The following is a 12,543-nucleotide window of genomic DNA, read 5'->3' as shown; positions in this document are numbered from 1 at the left end:
AGAATACTGTTTCATTTTGTAGCCAGTGATACGTCATGTCTTTGAGTAAAGAGCAGAGATGCTTCCGTTAAGCACAAGGCCTTTAAGAAAACCTCTCTCTTTGGCATACCATGAAGTCATTTTCCTTTAAGCACTTCAGGATGTTACCATAGGAAAAATGAATTCTCTCTGCAACATCAAGACAACCGTTATATTGGAACTACTTGTTGGTACCAAAAAATTATTTGAGAAACCCAGTTCAGAAAGAAGAAGAAATAAGTTCAGAGCAAGAACTGTCTAATGTTGCAATGAAATTCCCACACAGCATTCAAAGCAACAATCTTTTTCAACAACAGAAGGACATACGTAATGCTCCTTTATACCTACTACTGCATATGCGCTGAAAATATTTATAAGAGATATGTAAATAAATAATGTTCAAAGTTAAGGACCAGTATGATTTTATATTTTGTTGCTAATATGTAAAGCTATGATGCCTTTTGAATATGGGAAGTAAAGAATTTATCTCATTCTCACTCAAATATCAGGTTTTCAAAATATTATTGTTCCTGAATGTTGATGTTGTATTTATAAATAAGGTGAAACATTCTATAGAACATACAAGGAGTCAAATGCTCAGTTTTAGTACCTGAGGGATACAGATTTCTATCTTCTTATTAATTCTACTCAATATGGCATGATTCATGTTTTCTAACAATGAACTGGCAATTTTCATACCCAAGACTTAATTTGATCCCTGAAGGTTTACGTTTTCAGACTTGCAAGACGTCCACAAATAAAACTGAAACTGAATATATTTTAAACAGAGGGAAAAGAGCATTGATTTTTTTTTTCCTCCGTAGATTCCACATTCTGTTTTCAGAATGAATTATGTGTTTCAAAGAACCAGCATGAGTGGCAGGCTTATTCATATAGATAATGAATTTGGTCTTTAGTACTGGATCTTTAATGTCCCTGAAAGGTCAATAGTTGGAATCTAATTCAGCTACCTATGAGTCGTATAACAACTATAGACAAGCTTGATGTTCCTTCATAAAATATAAAGAAATTATGGGCCAACAGAAAGCTCAGTAGATCCAAGTGCTGGATTCCTTTAGATTTAACTCAGCGCACCCACTCTCACTTGTTCTGTCCTTATTTCCTTACTCTCTCAGACAATATGGGAAAAAAAGCTATAAACAAAGCAAACATGTTTATGTGCATGGCAACCAAATGGTTCATGTCATTTCTGTTAGAATGTCAGCATTTACCAAGGTTGTTGATATGTGTACGTGTGTAAGAGAGAAAATACAGACAGAGAATCGCTTAATACACTGTTGATATTTGGTAAGTAGGGCAGGTAGTGAAAGGGGAACAGACACTCTGCTCTCGTTTTCATTCTGGGTTGTGTCAGGAGAGTTGTAAGGGTTAAGCAATGGTTAAATTAGGGCAGAATTTGACTTCAGGATGTTAGAAAGCAGAAACTGTAATCAACGTTTCCTTACACACAGCTTTAAAAATACAATCCTTATATAAGGCTGCTCAGTGTCAGTCCACAAAGTCAATCCCTGTACATCCACTTCAAATTTAAAAGCAACACTGAAGCTGCACTGTGATTCAGCTAGAACATGAGTTTGTCTGGAATATTTTTTCCCAGACTCAAACCTTTTTTTCTACTTTTTGTACTGCATAACTCTTAACAACACATAAAGCAAGTAGTGTCAAATACGTTGAGGCCCCAGCTCTCCTAAAAGCAGCAGCTTGACTCCCCTGTTTTAAATAAGGTGCTTTTATGAAAAGGATCGGGGTACAGAGCTCCTCCTGCTATTTACAAAAGGATCCACACTCCATTTGAAATTCCAAAAGGCTGAAAAGAGCAAAAGCTAGGATTACAGATTTTTTCACTTTCTTCTTCTGTCCCTGTAGAGTGCTCACAACAACCTTCTGAGGCCAGAGAGCATAAAAACCCTCTTGTCCAGCCTCCTCTCACTTCTCACCCTCAAAAAGGCATGCTGGAATAGATTTTTTCCTCCTACTCTGGCACTGTACATTTACCAAAATGCAAGGTCAAAGCCATTTCCTTTATTCCCTTCTTCTCTGGTGTTACTGTGGATCCTGTGAGACTGGAGCAGAGAAGAAGCAACTCCTAAGCTATACACCTACTTGGGAGAGGAGGAAGGAAGAACTGGTAAAGAAGATAAGGACAAAAGATTCCCAATTCAAAAGCAAGCCAGAGAGGAAAATGGTGGGAATCCGAGGGCAGGAGAGAGAGAGAAAAAATGCCCAAATGCTATTTACACACACATACACATATCCTGCCCCACCCAAAACCATTTGGGTTGGAAGGGACCTTTAAAGGTCATCTAGTCCACCCCCCCTGCAAGGAGCAGGGACACCTCCAACCAGATCTGATTGCTCGGAACTCCATCCAGCCCGGCCTTGAACATTTCCAGGGATGGAGCATCCACCACTTCTTTGGGCAACCTCTTCCAGTGTTCTACCACCCTCATTGTAAAAAATTTCTTCTTTATATCCAGTCTGAATCTGCCTCCCTCTATTTTAAAAGCATTACCACTTGTCCTATCACAACAGGCCCTGCTAAAGGGTTTCTCCCCATCTTTCTTATAGGCTGCCTTTAGGTACTGGAAGGCCGCTATAAGGTCTATAAGGCCGCTAAAAGAGCCTTCTTTTCTCCAGGATGAACAGCCCCAACTCTCTCAGCCTGTCCTCACAGAAGAGGTGCTCCAGCTTTCTTATCATCTTTGTGGCCCTCCTCTGGGCTCGCTCCAACACATCCATGTCTTTCTGATGTTGGGGGCTCCAGAACTGGACACAGTACTCCAGGTGGGGTCTCATGAGAGCAGAGTAGAGGAGGAGAATCACCTCCCTCGATCTGCTGGCCATGCTTCTTTTGATGTAGCCTTGAGGGAAATACCTAATCCTAATTATTAATATTCTACTGAATATTTTAATGGAAGAGCTTAGTTAGGGGAATAAGACTTCTGCTTTTCTGATCATATACAGTTCTTTACAAGCAATGGTATGTTTTGGCATCTCTGACTCTACATAATGTAATATTTCACCTACTCTCAGTCACGTAATCTCAGTTTATGTTCTTGCGATCAAAACCTCCCTTCAACTCAGTATCAGTCAATACTGGGTAAAATGAAAAAGCAAGTACACATTCTGGTAGGTACAGCCCATGAAGGCTTTTAAATTTGCTGGGAATTAGAGGATATTATTCACCTTACATTCTCAGTAAATTATATACTTCCCCCCAATATGGAAGAAAACAGGCCTTTAGAGGACTTCCACCATCAAAATGCAGCACTGAAAATGGCAACCAGATGTATCAGTACAGAAGATCAGAGCAGCAATACCTGGCAGTTTGTACAACTCTGGGTCACGGTATAAGATTTTATTTGGCTTGCTATGCCTGTAGTCCATGAAGTCATACGCAGGAACACTTTTCCTCACCCTAAAGCACCCAAGATCATTGTGGTATCCTATATAGACACAATATATGACAGTCACTGTGTTTTCTTGTGAACTCAGGCATTTCATGAGTCTCACAAAGTACTGAAAAACCTCAGAATCTTACCTATGTTCCACATTTTGGCTGCTAAAAATAGGCTACAGATCTTCTCCCTTTCCCCTGGCACAACATACTGAGATTACTGTTGTATGACAAAGAAACCAGTGACTGCAGGTACCACACACTCTAGCAAAAGCTTCTTCAAACTAAAACCATTTATTCTTGTGCATTTGTGAACTCTGCTCATCACAATTGCTCATAACTGAGCAATACAATGTACTTCAAAACTTTGCATCCTGGTTTAGACTATTTTGTAGGGTGTGCTTTGACTCTGAGTGAAACTGAACTTATATTACAAGTGGATTATTTTGGCAGCCCCATGCTTCAGTAGACAATTCAAAAGGTGATGTGCCCATTCACTTTGCAAGCTTTTCCAATATTGTAATTGCAACATTTCATTCCTCCCACATATTTTATTAAGTAATGATGCTGATCATATAGTAAGAAAATGTTATTTTTCATTACTATTTCTAAATCTGTTTTCTGTCCATGTGTTCATTCTCCTTTTAGGTATGCCTACCACAAGAACTCTAGTACATGTTTCTTACCATGAATACAAGTCAGCACACAAAATGTATTTTGAATTAATGAACTTGAGTGTTGGCAATTAGGACAGCTATACTTTGCCGCATCCATTAGGAGATACATGCTATGTGAATTATGCAATCTACAAGGGATTCCCCAAACACAGGATGTATTTCATCTTTCTTTGCCTGATTTTATAAACAGCTCAGAGCAGCTAATACTGAAAAAAACCTGCAGGCAGTCAGATACTCCAGTGAATAAATGGCATATCTTACTTACGTAAGAACTACTAGCCAAGAGTTGTTTGCCAACATCAAACAAAAAAAAAATTTGAAGGCAGTCAGCTGGCCACAAAGAGTTCACAAATTTAACAAGGAAACAATTCACTGGATAAATTATTTACTGTAAATTACTGTCCTGCACCTATAAGTTGCTCTTGTTCAGTTTTGACCTCTAAAAACATATTCCATACCAATCACATCAAGTGATTAATAATTACAACTTATATTGATCACCCACTTTGAGTCATCCCAGCCTGATTTCTCTAATACTGTCGGTATTGCATTTTGAAATAAAAGACAGATAACAGGTATATAATGTAGCCACTTTTAATAGATTCTCCATTGTCACAAATCTACTCCATCCCTGTATTTTCGTCTCATTGTCAAACTTCCTGCAAGGTTACCCTTAACAGAATTCAACCTCAACTAGAGATTTCAGAATTGTCTGAAGTCAAGCAACAACAGTGTAAGATAAGTAGTATATTTTCAGTAAACAAATACTTTAAAATATAAATTTATGGTGGGAAACTGCTACCATTTCATAATTTAATCAAGGTACCAGGCAATATAGGCATCACCTGAGCAATGACAATATGAAAAACTGGCCTGCTATTAAGTAGTAAAAAAAAAGCTTGAATTCATTTATCTCTCTGAATATTCAGTATCTATATATTGAAGGCACTAGCCCAGTTTGTGATCTAAGTCTTTGGGAAGTATCTTTCCAGTTGTATGACTTTCAGGGACTCTTAATCTAGCTAGAGTTTCTGTCTGTCAGCATATATCAGCTTTCAAAACCAGGGCTGGAGTGCCTTGAAGGGGAAGGAAAACATGCACCAAAGTTACCTACAAAACCCACTTACTGGGTGGGTTTCTGAGACTAAAACATGTATAGTATTTTAAAGAAACTATACTTACACATACATACACATGAATACTTTTCTAATACTGGTATAATGGAAAGTTGAACAAAAGCTCCCAGGCTCAGAGTTATTCCCAAATTTGCAATGGGCACAGTCTTTGGAAGCTCTGGCTCAGAGGAGAGGAGAAAGAAGTGACAAGGTAGGTTTCTCCACCAAAATCCCACCCATAGAAGTGGCCAGATAACAATGTACGTGTTTAGTACCAAATTGTGCAGAGTGGTGTAAGGACTTGGAGTCAGTCCTGAGCCCAAAATAAAAGATCTTGGAGACAGGCTTTACAGACAAATAGCTGTGGCAGGAAATGTGTGGATGTGGGCACTGTAAAAGGAGGCTGTTCTTTTCGCTCTTGTCAGGTGCTGTCTGACCCCAGACCATCAGCAGAAGATTCTGGTGCCCTTTTGCACCTGCCAGGGCAATACCTCCTGGAAGGCAGAAGAAGGGCCTCTTTTGCAGGATCACTAGTATTTTCTCATGTTGGTCATCCTATTTTTATTCTCTTTCTTCTAGCTTGCTGGGCTCTCAGGAGATGACATGGACAAAGACGTACCTTTAAAGAGCAATTTTGGGCAGCCAGGGCACAGGGTGAAAATTTAAGGCTTATTATTACCATTGCTATGTTGTGTTAGCATATATGCTAGCCCTTTTCTTAGCAGGACACTGTAAGGTATCCACAGCTTTAAACTATGGGAAATAAAATGTGATATATATGTACATTAAGGCAGCTGGATCTTACGTGGATCAGCCTCATCAGACATAACCTGCATGTAAATTAATCTGTAAGGTAGCCTCAACATAATGAAATTGCAGAGGAAATCTAGTTATCGACTAACAAATTACTCATTATGTGGTTAATCATCTGAATTATCTGAACTTCCAAAGGATCCAGCTAGGCACTCCAAGTCTTTTGTCCCTGAACTACTTCTTTCCACATGCACATTTAAATATTGCCTTTGAACGAAGGTAGAGACTGAAGAGTAAAAAGACAAGCCTCTGACTTAAGACTGTGTCCTATTTCTCAGATCAGGGAGCTATGGCATTAGAAAGACCTGGTACAAGACTTGCATTGCATTTAATTTGGAGAGGTAAAGAGTTCTGAACACTGCACAGAGCCTTAATCCTCATGTGCACCCACAGGCAAAATTCTGTGTGGGTAGATAAAAGCAAATGTCTTACGTAATTCCTTGCCTACGTAACATTCTCACAGCACCCTTTAAAAGCACAAGTAACAATTTTTTGCTCCTATGTTTCCCCCTTACATCCTAAATTCTCTCCTGCCTGTTCTTCCCAGCTGGCATTAACTGGTTTTGAGCTCTGAATTTCCACCCACCCAGGGCAGCACTTGGCTCACCAAGCGTATTTCACCTGTGCTTTTGGCAAGATACAATTCTAAGCTGGTGTCTGACAGAGCAGATCAGCATATTAACACGTGAACCCTGCTCGCACTATGGCGTGATTCCTAGCCTCTGTCTCCTGGCCAGTTTGGGGAGTCTGTTGTTCCAGATAAAAGGTGCTGCTCTTCAGAGGGATAACGCTGAGACGAAGGGAGCAGCTCTCCAGACTAAAAACTGCAGAGCTGCACACAGGGCACTTTTTTAAAGCTGTACAAAGGAGTTATGAACCCAAATCCTGTTAAAAGACAAAGACTGAGATGCATTCAGTCATCAAATGACAGTCTTTTCCATATCAGCAACATTCTGATTCTAATTAATTTCACACCTCTAAACACAACTACAACTGTTTCAAAGCAACATTTTGCATTACTTTTGTATATTTTATTTTTGCTTAGAGCATATAATATCTTTCCTCTATATACTGTGGATTAAATATATTGCAGTGTGGCCAAAGGAATCTTCCTGAATGCATTTTATTAAAGACCTGTTCATGCAACTTCTATATGTCTGTGAGGAACCAGATCTCCAATACGAATAACTGGAATTCATTTCCAAGAATAAAATTGTTATGACGTTCAATCTCATAATTGTAATACATGTTTCTTACATCAGTTCTAGCCAAGAGAAAGTTCCCTTTCTTTTGAAGGAAAGCAGTAGGGAATGTAACAGGACTTTGCTTTCACCAGGTTGGTTTCAGTGGTATTGCCCAGCAGAGCTAACAGTGCTCAAGCAAATATATACACTTGTAGGTCCAGAAAGTATTTTTTTTCTTTTCTATATTGCATTACTTGGAAAATTACTGTTTTCTTTCCCATCAATGTAAGTGGCAAGAAGGCAGGTGTTAGAGAAGATAAAGACTTAGTAGGAAAGACGAGGAATCTGTTAGATGAGACAATGAATGTGAAAAGGTGTAATTACTGCAACACACTAGCTCTTTTCTTATTTGTTCCTGTTTTAGTTACTCTTTGCTAAATAATTCCCTTAACTTGATTTTAACATCTTATCTCTATTTCTGATTTAGATATTAACCAGTTACTCTGTTTTTATATGAGGAGTAGTACTCTTTCTACCAATCTGTCTTTATTACATCTCTTTTCCAGTTCAAAAGTCAGTAGGATCGCTGATCCAAGCAGTATTCAGAGATGACTGATGAACATTTTATATTAATGATATTTGTCTTTTATTAAAAGTTACATACAGCACATAGTCGACAAAACAAAAATAAAATGCATGCATTGTATACTAAGAACTCAAATTTCGCAGTTTTCAAAACAACATTAGGTGATCTGAACGTAGGCATTGGGATGACTGAACACGGCCTGAGTGTGTCTCTATGCCACAGGCCTTTCTTCCTCATCACTACATTTATAGTCACTTCAGAACAGACCATTGCAGTCGTCAACAAAACCCATAAAACTAAGCAGCCCAGATGTTGCTCCAGTTTCCTTCAGGGAGCAACTCACCTTCTGGTGGGGAGAATATGAAATGCCTAAGAGAAATCTCTGCATGACAGTGTCCAAATTTGGGGGTTTAGCTTTCAGGGTAGCACCTATTCTAACTGTTGTTCTTAAGGACACTGAGTAAGGAAACTACTACAAGTGGTAACACTTGGATAGCAAACACATATTTATGTACACGGGGTGAAGAATATTTATACATACCAATTTCAAATATATTCCTTGCCATTTCTCTGTGTGACAAGAGGTTCTTGTTTGCTCTTAGCAATAGCAGAAATCAGGAGCAACCAAACTGAAGCCAGTGTAGTTAAATGGTGCTACTCCTTATTGGGTCTAAGGCTGCTTATTCAGGAACTGATTTAATTTAAGTGTCAAGCAAAACATGGTATCAGGACTCTTCACTTACTGGGAGATGCTGGCAGCAACTGGGTTTGTGCAGCTCTTCAAGGCCTCAAAACTACATCTTCCTTATTGCTGAACTACTACATAATCTTTGCACCATTTCCAAATCCTCAACTAGAGCCATAAAACAGCTCTTATTTCTGTCTGTAACCAAGTCCTAATCAGATTGTTCCCTCATCTCAAGGACGAAAATTAGGCTGCTTATGCAATTCCCATACTCAGATTTTCTTACTTAAATGTGATTAGTATTTATGTGAGTCCAAAAATGAATGAGATTATTAATCTGCCCCAAAGTTAGGTTGATCACATGCAGGTATATGTCTGCATACAGTGCCCACCTATTTCTGTTTCTTTTATCTGCACACAGAAGAATGATAAAACATCTAACATAGTATCTTCCTCATGTATATAATTCTTGTGCACGTGCACCTTACGCGGGCTCCTTCAAAGAAGGCAAAAAAGGCAAATCCTTTAGAGACAGTCAAAAAGATCCCACATTCAGTAATTCCATGAAGCTAAAAAAGATAATAGATTTGTGAAAACATAGCAGCAAGAATGAGGCGAAAAAAGCTGAAGTAGAAAGCAGCAGAGCACTGAGTACAAACTGTGGGAGACCAGAGGGCTCCAGTGATTAAGTTAAATGAACAACTTTTAAAGCCCATCACAAGATAAAGTGATAAATATTATTATTTGATGTAGAAATTAGATGTGTGACTGGAGCTGGGGAAATATTCAGGCATAAAAAAGACAGCACCTATGACTTATCCCTAGTTATCATTAGAAGAGGACACGGACGATACCCTAGCAAGCAAACTGTCAGGAAAAAAGATTGAGAGGTCAGAGAGGAACAGAAAAATAAGCAGACATAGGCTGTGAAAGAACAGAGACAGAAGTGGATTTAGGAGAGATCAGGCGAATCAGCCAGCGAAGGAGACACAGGATGCGGTGATACGGTCTTGTCTCCTGGAACAAGACAATAGTCTTGCCATAGCAGTTTGAAAACCTAGACAGTGTTCAAGCAGGCAGCTGAATTAATAATGAAGCTTTTAATCAGATAAAAGTAGCCAAAAGATATACATTGTCTTAGAGCTCAATGTAGAAACCTTCAGCCCCTCTTCAGTGTGATGTTCTTGTGGCCAACTGTGAGACAGCATTCCTAGGTTTTGGCTATTTTTAAGGACAGATATAAATTAGAGGCCTTTCTTATTGTGAAGACAGCTTATAAATACAAACTCACTCACACGTAGCCTGTAATACTCCTTCTGGGAAGCTGATCCAGCGCCTCACAGATCTGCTGGTCTGAAATCCACTTCTCATGTCCAATTAATTCTTGTGCCAGTACTGCCCTTCAGCTCAAATAGCTCTTCTCCCTGCTGCATGTGGGTATCTATATTCTAATGCATCCACTGAAGCAAATACAATGCTAAGTACCAGCTGTTGTGCAAGCACGGGCCTTCTCGGGTTCCAGCTAGGGATGTCAGAACCGTGACAAACATCCTTTCTTCTTCCAATTAACAGTGTCAGTAAGGGGGACTATGCCACACAGTTTCAAGCGTGTGAGAAATCCAGGCCTTTGAGACCATGCCTGAAAGCTGATCTGCTCCCCAGGAGCCAATACACTCATGTTAACAGTTTCTGATACACAACATGAGACAGCAGAAGGCAGGGCACTTTCAGTGAGAAGGTGTTGTTAATTTAGAATTGCTTTGCTGCCTTAGTTTATTAACCTCTAAGTCATACCACAAAACTCTTTTGTTCCTCCTGACTTTCTCTTGGGTGAAGGATGAACGAACGGGAGATTGAGAGAGAGATCTAAGTTTCAAAGTGGATCTGGGCAGACTTTCCTTCTGCTTTGGAACGGCATTTTACTGCTACCACTCATGCAGTCAGAGTTCTAGAAGGAGACTTCTTAATTAAACACAAGAAATAAACTTCCCTAATGAGACTAAGTGAACCCAACACGTCTCACGAGAGGGGCTGTTACGCAGTCTATCAAATGTACAAGAAAGGTGTCCACAAAGCTGCACCTCACAAATATACAACTGGCAATGCTTTAAAATCAGCTGTTGTTAGAAGAAACGTATCTTCTCCCACTTTGCAATGTATGCAGTCAGCTGATTTTTTAAGGAACTTGTGATACAGCAAAGACCTCACTCAAAGCCAGAATGGCCAGTGAACACAGCATCAATGAAAGATCAAATCCCAGATGTTTAAATTCTACAGATCAAAAACAGTGAAACATAATAAATGCAGGAAAATCTCAGAAACATCTTAGAGGGTAGGGGCAGTACTAGGAGACACAGCACTGACATTCCTGCCTATATTGCAGATGGATCTATTTTATCTTCTCAGTATCTCTCACTTCAGAGTGTATCATTTACTATATTATATCATACATTGGTGCCACAACACAACAAAATAGGATTCATTTACAGAAAGAAAGACAATAAGGAAAAAGTTCAGATATGAAAACTACACTTCGCCTTTTTTCACGTATCAGAGCCAAAACCAAGCCAATTTAACACACCTTTAAATTCAGTAGAAGCTAGGGACTAAACAGCAGAAATAATCAAGCGAATGTGTGTGAAATCTTTTTTTTTTTTTTTTTTTGTGTATGTACACAACTGCACAGGCAGTGGTCATGTACATAAGCCCTCTTCTTTTTAAAAACAAGTCCTTCGTCTGTGTGGCTATTTGTATTACGTTTTACTTATTCAGATTAATTACACAGTTTTATTTCCTCTTCTGGTTGTATTCTGGCCATTACATCCTCATGCTATTTTTAAATATACTTTAAAGATTAGAATATTATTTTCTTAATCTAATAATCAGTGTAAATTTTATTTCTGTATTTATAACCTTCCAACTAAGTTTGTTTTCATAAATAAATGCACGTCAACTGAAAAGTACGAGATTGGCAGCACTTTCAACTCAATATTCAGCCCACATTCTACTAAGCTTGGGTGCTTCATGTGTGTTCTGGAGGGTACACCTCCAGGAGCGAGAGGCTAATTCATTCTTCATGCTTATTCAGTCCTTGGCCTTTCTACTGATACTTCCAACAACGATGCCAATTAGTGCTAATTAAGGTAGTGGATTTTCTGATATGGAAGCCTTTACTAGAAACTGGACTGACATCATCCACTCTTTTCACAAAAGACATGAAACAGCTGTCAAATGATAACTTCTAGTGGCACTCTCATACAGGGAAAGCCTGGATTCAATTTGGGCACAGACAGGCACTTTCAGAAGGTCTGTAGTTTGGCTTCAGCTTATGAAATGTGATTTGGTAACCAAGATATCTTCCTTTACATAAAAAAATTGAAGATTTGAAAGAGCTGTCTATGGAATGCTATATAGCGCACAGTTTTGTAAAACGTACTTTAAAAAACCGTGGTTAGAAAAGGCTACAGAAAATTTATAAACCTGTATGAAACACATATATTTTTAAAGCAGTACCTATAGAATTACAGTAGTCTTATCCTCACTGAATTAAATAGGAGTTTTCCATGTGACTGAAATAGTCAAGCCTCTTGGTCAGCGAAATTATGCAAGAAACTGCACAAGGCAAACTTTTCTCTTGTGATTGAATAAGATGCACCAAGGGGAAAGCAGTCCCTGTGCGTGTATGCATGTGTTCAAATTTTGACGCTTCACTTCTTTTTCAAATAACAAACAGAGAAATAAATTTTTTCAAAATATTTTTTTACACACTTCTGTATATCTATCTATCTATCTATCTATCTATCTATCTATCAAATCAGCCTAAGATGTCTAAGATGTTTGTGAATGTGTATTTCAACAACTGGGCTGTAATTTGATTTGTGTGATAAAGGGAGTAGCATCTCTAATTAACTGCAGTTATCCAAACTTGTTAGTTCTTAACTTCATTCAGCCTGTAAGAACTAGACATCAATAGTGTCAAATCGAATGAGGACAAAACTAACCCATAAACACAATTAATTTTCAATTTTAAGAACGTTTTCTGCACTA

At 38.7% G+C, this 12,543-nt stretch overlaps 1 protein-coding gene across 7 annotated transcripts in view; it reads right to left on the bottom strand.

The window, feature by feature from the left end:
• MYT1L (myelin transcription factor 1 like) overlaps positions 1-12,543 on the bottom strand; it is a 319,362-nt gene that overhangs the window by 271,683 nt on the left and 35,136 nt on the right. The gene's annotated exons all lie outside the window — the stretch shown is intronic.

This window comes from Chlamydotis macqueenii, chromosome 3 (assembly GCF_036417535.1).
Source record: "Chlamydotis macqueenii isolate bChlMac1 chromosome 3, bChlMac1.mat, whole genome shotgun sequence".
Taxonomy (NCBI): domain Eukaryota; kingdom Metazoa; phylum Chordata; class Aves; order Otidiformes; family Otididae; genus Chlamydotis; species Chlamydotis macqueenii.
The sequence above is the reverse complement of the archived record's forward strand: the minus strand, read 5'-3'. Positions and strand labels throughout refer to the sequence as shown.